This window comes from Saimiri boliviensis, chromosome 3 (genome assembly GCF_048565385.1).
Source record: "Saimiri boliviensis isolate mSaiBol1 chromosome 3, mSaiBol1.pri, whole genome shotgun sequence".
NCBI lineage: Eukaryota > Metazoa > Chordata > Mammalia > Primates > Cebidae > Saimiri > Saimiri boliviensis.
The window spans coordinates 15,922,764-15,928,359 of NC_133451.1; the positions used below are offsets into that span (position 1 = coordinate 15,922,764).

General features: G+C 42.0%; 1 pseudogene; it reads right to left on the reverse strand.

The window, feature by feature from the left end:
- Nucleotides 1-892: 892 nt before the first annotated feature.
- On the reverse strand, nucleotides 893-1,938 carry LOC120363644 (glyceraldehyde-3-phosphate dehydrogenase pseudogene; annotated as a pseudogene).
- Between the last annotated feature and the right edge of the window lie 3,658 nt (nucleotides 1,939-5,596).

Sequence of the window (5,596 nt, forward strand, 5' to 3'; positions counted from 1 at the left end):
TGTGCAGCTGGATGCTGCCCCTTCCAGCTGTTCTACACGCCAGTCCTGGGCAACACTGTGAACTTAATCTGTTCTTTCTTGCCAGCTTTGCTATGCAGGATCTCTTTACTGTGGAAGCAGTGGCACCTCTCTAATTATGTATTAGACACATCAAAGGGATTCTTCAAAGTAGAGAGGTCTCCTGTGTGAACCCTTGCTAGGCTGCTGAGAAGTTTAGTGCCTGGTCTTAGATTTAGCTCATCCTCTTCCTGCCTGTCCTTCTAGATTGACTTGGTTGACTTTTCCTTTGCTTGCGTTAGCTCAGTTGTTTGCAAACCCAGTTGTGTTTGAATCACCTGGGGGGATTGAAAAATAGTGATGAAGTCCCCCAATCCACCTGATGGAATTGGACATGAGATGGGGTTGAAATCAGCATTTTGTAATAATCTCACATCTGACCTCCAGCCTCCTAGTGCAGCTAAGAATAGTAAATTGGGGGTCTTTGGTTTTGCTGTGACAGTTTTCTTGTCCCTGGTCTAGCCCATCCACTCTTTCTTTTTCTTTCTTTCTTTCTTTCTTTCTTTCTTTCTTTCTTTCTTTCTTTCTTTCTTTCTTTCTTTCTTTCTTTCTTTCTTTCTCTTTCTTTCTTTCTTTCTTTCTTTTTCTTTTCTTTCTTTCCTCCCTTCCTTCCTTTTTTCTTCCTTCCTTCTTTCCTCTCCCTTTCTTCCTTCCTTCTTTCCCTCCCTCCCTCCTCCTCCCTCCTTCTTTCTTTCTTTCTTTGTTTTTTTTTTTTTGTTTTTTTTTGGCTGAGCCCAGGGGACTTTATTGATGGTACACGACAAGGTGGGACTCTCTAGGCCCCTCCCTCTTTAAGGGATCTGCATGGACACTGTGAGGAGGGGCAATTCAGCGTGGTGGGGGACTCAGTGTGGCAGGGACTCCCCAAGAGTGAGGGCCTCTCTTCCTCTTGTGCTCTCGCTGGGGCTGGTGGTCCAGTGGTCTTACTCCTTGGAGGCCATGTGGGACATGAGGTCCACCACCCTGTTGCTGTCGCCAAATTCATTGTCATACCAGGAATTGAGCTTGACAAAGTGGTCACTGAGGGCAACGCTAGCCCCAGCATCAAAGGTGGAAGACTGGGTGTTGCTGTTGAAGGCAGAGGACACCACCTGGTGCTCAGTGTAGCCCAGGATGCCCTGGAGGGGGCCCTCTGACACCTCCTTCACCACCTTCTTGATGTCATCATATTTGGCAGGTTTTTCCACATGGCAGGTCAGGTCCGCCACTGACACATTGGCAGCAGGGACACGGAAGGCCATGCCAGTGAGTTTCCCATTCAGCTCAGGGATGACCTTGCCCATGGCCTTGGCAGCACCAGTAGAGGCAGGGATGATGTTCTGGAGAGCCCTGCTGCCATCATACCACAGTATCTTGCAGGGGCCATCCATAGTCTTCTGGGTGGCAGTGATGGTGTGGACGGTGGTCATGAGTCCTTCCATGATACCAAAGTTGTCATGGATGACCTTGGCCAGGGGCGCTAAGCAGTTGGTGGTGCCGGAGGCATTGCTGACGATCTTGAGGCTGTTGTCATACTTCTCATGGTTCACGCCCATCACGAACATCAGCAGAGGGGGCAGAGATGATGACCCTTTTGGCTCCCCACAGCAAGTGAGCCCCAGCCTTCTCCTTGGTGGTGAAGATGCCAGTGGACTCCAACATGTACTCAGCACGAGCATCACCCCACTTGATTTTGGAGGGATCTCACTCCTGGAAGATGGTGCTGGGATTTCCATTGATGACAAGCTTCCCATTCTCGGCCTTGACAGTGCCATGGAATTTGCCATGGGTGGAATCATACTGGAACATGTAGACCATGTAGTTGAGGTCAATGAAAGGATCATTGATGGTGACAATATCCACTTTACCAGAGTTAAAAGCAGCCATGGTGACCAGGCGCCAATACCACCAAATCCGTTGACTCTGACTTTCACTTTCCCCGTGGTGTCTCAGGGATGTGGCTGGCGATGGGAGACAAGAAGCGGGTGTCTGTCGAACAGGAGGAGCAGAGAGTCTTTCTTTCTTTCTTTCTTTCTTTCTTTCTTTCTTTCTTTCTTTCTTTCTTTCTTTCTTTCTTTCTTTCTTTCATTCTTTCTTTCTTTCTTTTTTCTTTTTCTTTCTTTCTTTCTCTTTCTTTCTTTCTTTCTTTTTCTCTTTCTTTCTTTCTTTCTTCTTTCTTAGCAAAGTGAAAGCAAATTTATTAGAGAAGCAGGGAAACAAAGGAATGGCTACTCCAAAGGCAGAGCAGCCCAACTGGTTTCTTTATTTGAGTCACTTTTACAGTTTTCTGGAACTGGGAACCTGCCATTTATTCACTGATTCCTCTGAGCAGGTGTCATGCTGTTCAGTGTTAATGTCCAATCATTAACACTGTATTATACATTACATTCAGGCTGCAGAAGGCAGCTACCGGTGGACATCAGGTGGCAGAACCATCCGCTTGGCTGCTGCCACCACAACTTTATTAGCACCATCAAGCAATCTAGGAAAAGGGAGTTAATGTTGTCTGCATAGCCGGTTCAACAGTATGTGCCTGTTCTTTATCTTCTGCTGGATTGAAAACCTGAATGTTTTCATGGTTACAAAGGCCACTTGATGGGGAAAGGGGCACAGTAAACATGGCATGGGGCATTTGACATGCTAAATGTCAGCTTTTGTCTCGGGCCACATCCTACGGAATTAAAACAGGACTTGTGGAGTCTGCCTTGAGATGAGAGGGCAGTTCTTGGTAAATCTGGTCACACTGAGTTTCTGAACACTGCACTCTAGGCTGACAATCCCACCCAGTGCCCACCCTCAGATAAAATTCTTTCCAGGCTTGCCAGTGATTAAAAGATAAAATCCAATTTCTTCCACTTTTCTGTAAGACCTCAACAACCTGTTCTGGTGAAATTTTGCATCTCCTGTAGACGCTTAGGTCCTTGGCTTAGCGAATCCTCCACTCTCTCTCCTTGGACTGGCAAACCTTACTGTTCCCTCTAGAGCTGGTTCATTTATCAAGTTCATTCGTAAATCTCAGGTAGCCTGATGCCCTTATCAGAATTTATATCCCCCACCCAAATCTTCCATGGTATTTATATGATTATATTGATGGGCTTACATGCCTTTCTCACCAACTGGGCTGTAACACCTTGAACAACAAGGCTTTGATATATGGAATTTACCTTTGTAACTCTCAGCACCGAAAACATGGTAGACACTCAAAGAAAAAAAAAGAAAAAAAAAAAAAACAAAAAAAAAAAAACCTCTTCAAAATAAATGAAACCACCTATGAAGTGTTCCTGCTCTAAAAACATGAACCTGAACTTCTTAGATGTATCATCTTGTTTAAATAAAAGACAACTTGGACACACAGAGGGAAACAACACACACTGGGGCTTTTCAGAGGGTGGAGGTTGAGAGGAGGAAGAGGATCAGGAGAAATAACTAAAGAGTCCTAGGCTTAATACCCAGGTGATGAAATAATCTGTACAACAAATGCCCATGACACAAGTTTACCTATGGAACAAAACTGCACTTTTACCCCTAAATTTAAAATAAAAGTTAAAACAAAATTTTAAAAAAGAAAAGACACTGATGAGGGCACCAGAGAAATTATATTATTAGTAAATAATCATAGCATGGATTTTATGGACAGGTGATGTGATTTCTCTAATAATTCAATGGCATAGGAGAAAAGGAAGGGGATAGGCTAGGGACCCTTCTAGATAAAAGAGAAAAACATATGCTACAACCAAATACAATGTGTCAATCAATTATAAAGGCATTTTTGAGAAGATTGGGGAAATCTAAGTATGAAGAGGGTATTCAATGATATTTTTGCTCATTAAGTATAAAATGGTGTTTCAGTTATATGCAAAATGTCCTTATTTGAGCATAAAATAATGTGATATAGAAGAGTTTCTTTAAAGTACAGTATAGCAGGCTGGGTATGGTAACTCACACCAGTAATCCCAGAGCTTGAGAGGCCATGGTGGGAGGATCACTTGAGGCCAGAAATTGGAGATTATAGTGAACTATGATCAGCCACTGCACTCCAGCTTGGGCAACAGAGTGAGACCTTGATTCTCAATTCATTTATTAATTTAATTAAAATACTACTGCAAAAATTTAAAAAACTGATAAATATACAAATGAGACATAACTAGGATACGTGGTGTAACAAAAAATATTCCTCCTACCTCTGTTTCTGGCAAAGAGCCCCTATAACACTGGAATTTCCTGAGTGATGGGGACTATCTTTTGTTATTCGTAAGAAGTCCCTTTCAACCTCATCTAAGTTTATCTCATGAGGTGACTTATGGGGTGCCCTAGGTAGTCTCTGGATGGGGGTTGGCCATCAGCAGAGAAATCAACCTGTGATTCGAAGTTTAGAACTTCAGCTCCATGTCAGGACCTCTGAGGAGGGGAGAGGAGCTCGAAGTTGAGGTCAATCACTAATGGCCAGTGATTTAATCAATCATACCACATGATGAAATCTTCATAAAAAATCTTTAAGTTATGGGGTTCAGGGAGCTTCCAGGTTGAAGAATATATCTGTGTGCTGGGAAGGCGGCACACCTGGGGTGGGAGGAAAGCCCCCTGCACCCCCATATTTTGATCAGTGCAGCTCTTCTATTTGGCTGTTCCTGAGCTGTATTTGTTATAATAAAATGTTAATTATAAGTAAGGCACTTTTGCTGAGCTCTGTGAGTCATTCTAGAAAATTACCTAGAGGGGAAGAGGAGCCTCTGAATTCCCAATTTTGTAGTTGACCAGGCAGAAATGCAGAGGTTCTGAGGACCTCTTTTCAGGCTGGCATCTGAAGTGGGGGCAGCCTTGTGGGACTGAGCCCTTAATTTGTGGGGTCTGTACAAATGTCAGGTAGTTAGTGACAGAATTGAATTGGACTGTAGGACACATACCCAGTTCATGTCAGAGAATCCGATAATTGATTATTGTTGAAAAATGACCCAAGGTAGTTATGGCAAAATATGGTAATTGTTGAATCTATGAAATTAATATATGAGAGTTCATTAAACTATTCTTCTATTTTTGTGTGTTTCAAAAGTTTCCTAAGAAAAACATTAAAAACTTAAGAGAATATTATTTCCAGATTCATTTACCTGTTCAAAGAGCATATTTGTAAACTTTAGCCATCCTAGTGGGATGCAGTGGTATCTCATAGTGATTTAAATTTACATCTCTTGCATGATTAATGGTGTCAAACATTTTTACATGTGTTTATTGGGCATTTGTATACCTTCTTTTGTAGAGCATTATTCCAAGATATTTTGCTAAAGGAAATAAAACCTTTGTCCACAAAAGGACTTTTCCAATAAAGTTCATGTCCATTTTATTCATAATAGCATAAAATAGAATAAAATAAACAACCCAGATGTCCATCACCAGGAAAACAGATAAACAAACGTGGAATACTATGCAATGGAATATTGCTCAGCAGTAACAAAGGACAAACTACTATTATATGCAACAACATAAATGAATCTTAAAATTATTATGTTGAGCAAAAGATGCTGGACACACAATAATACATATTTTATTTACTATTTTAATAAGA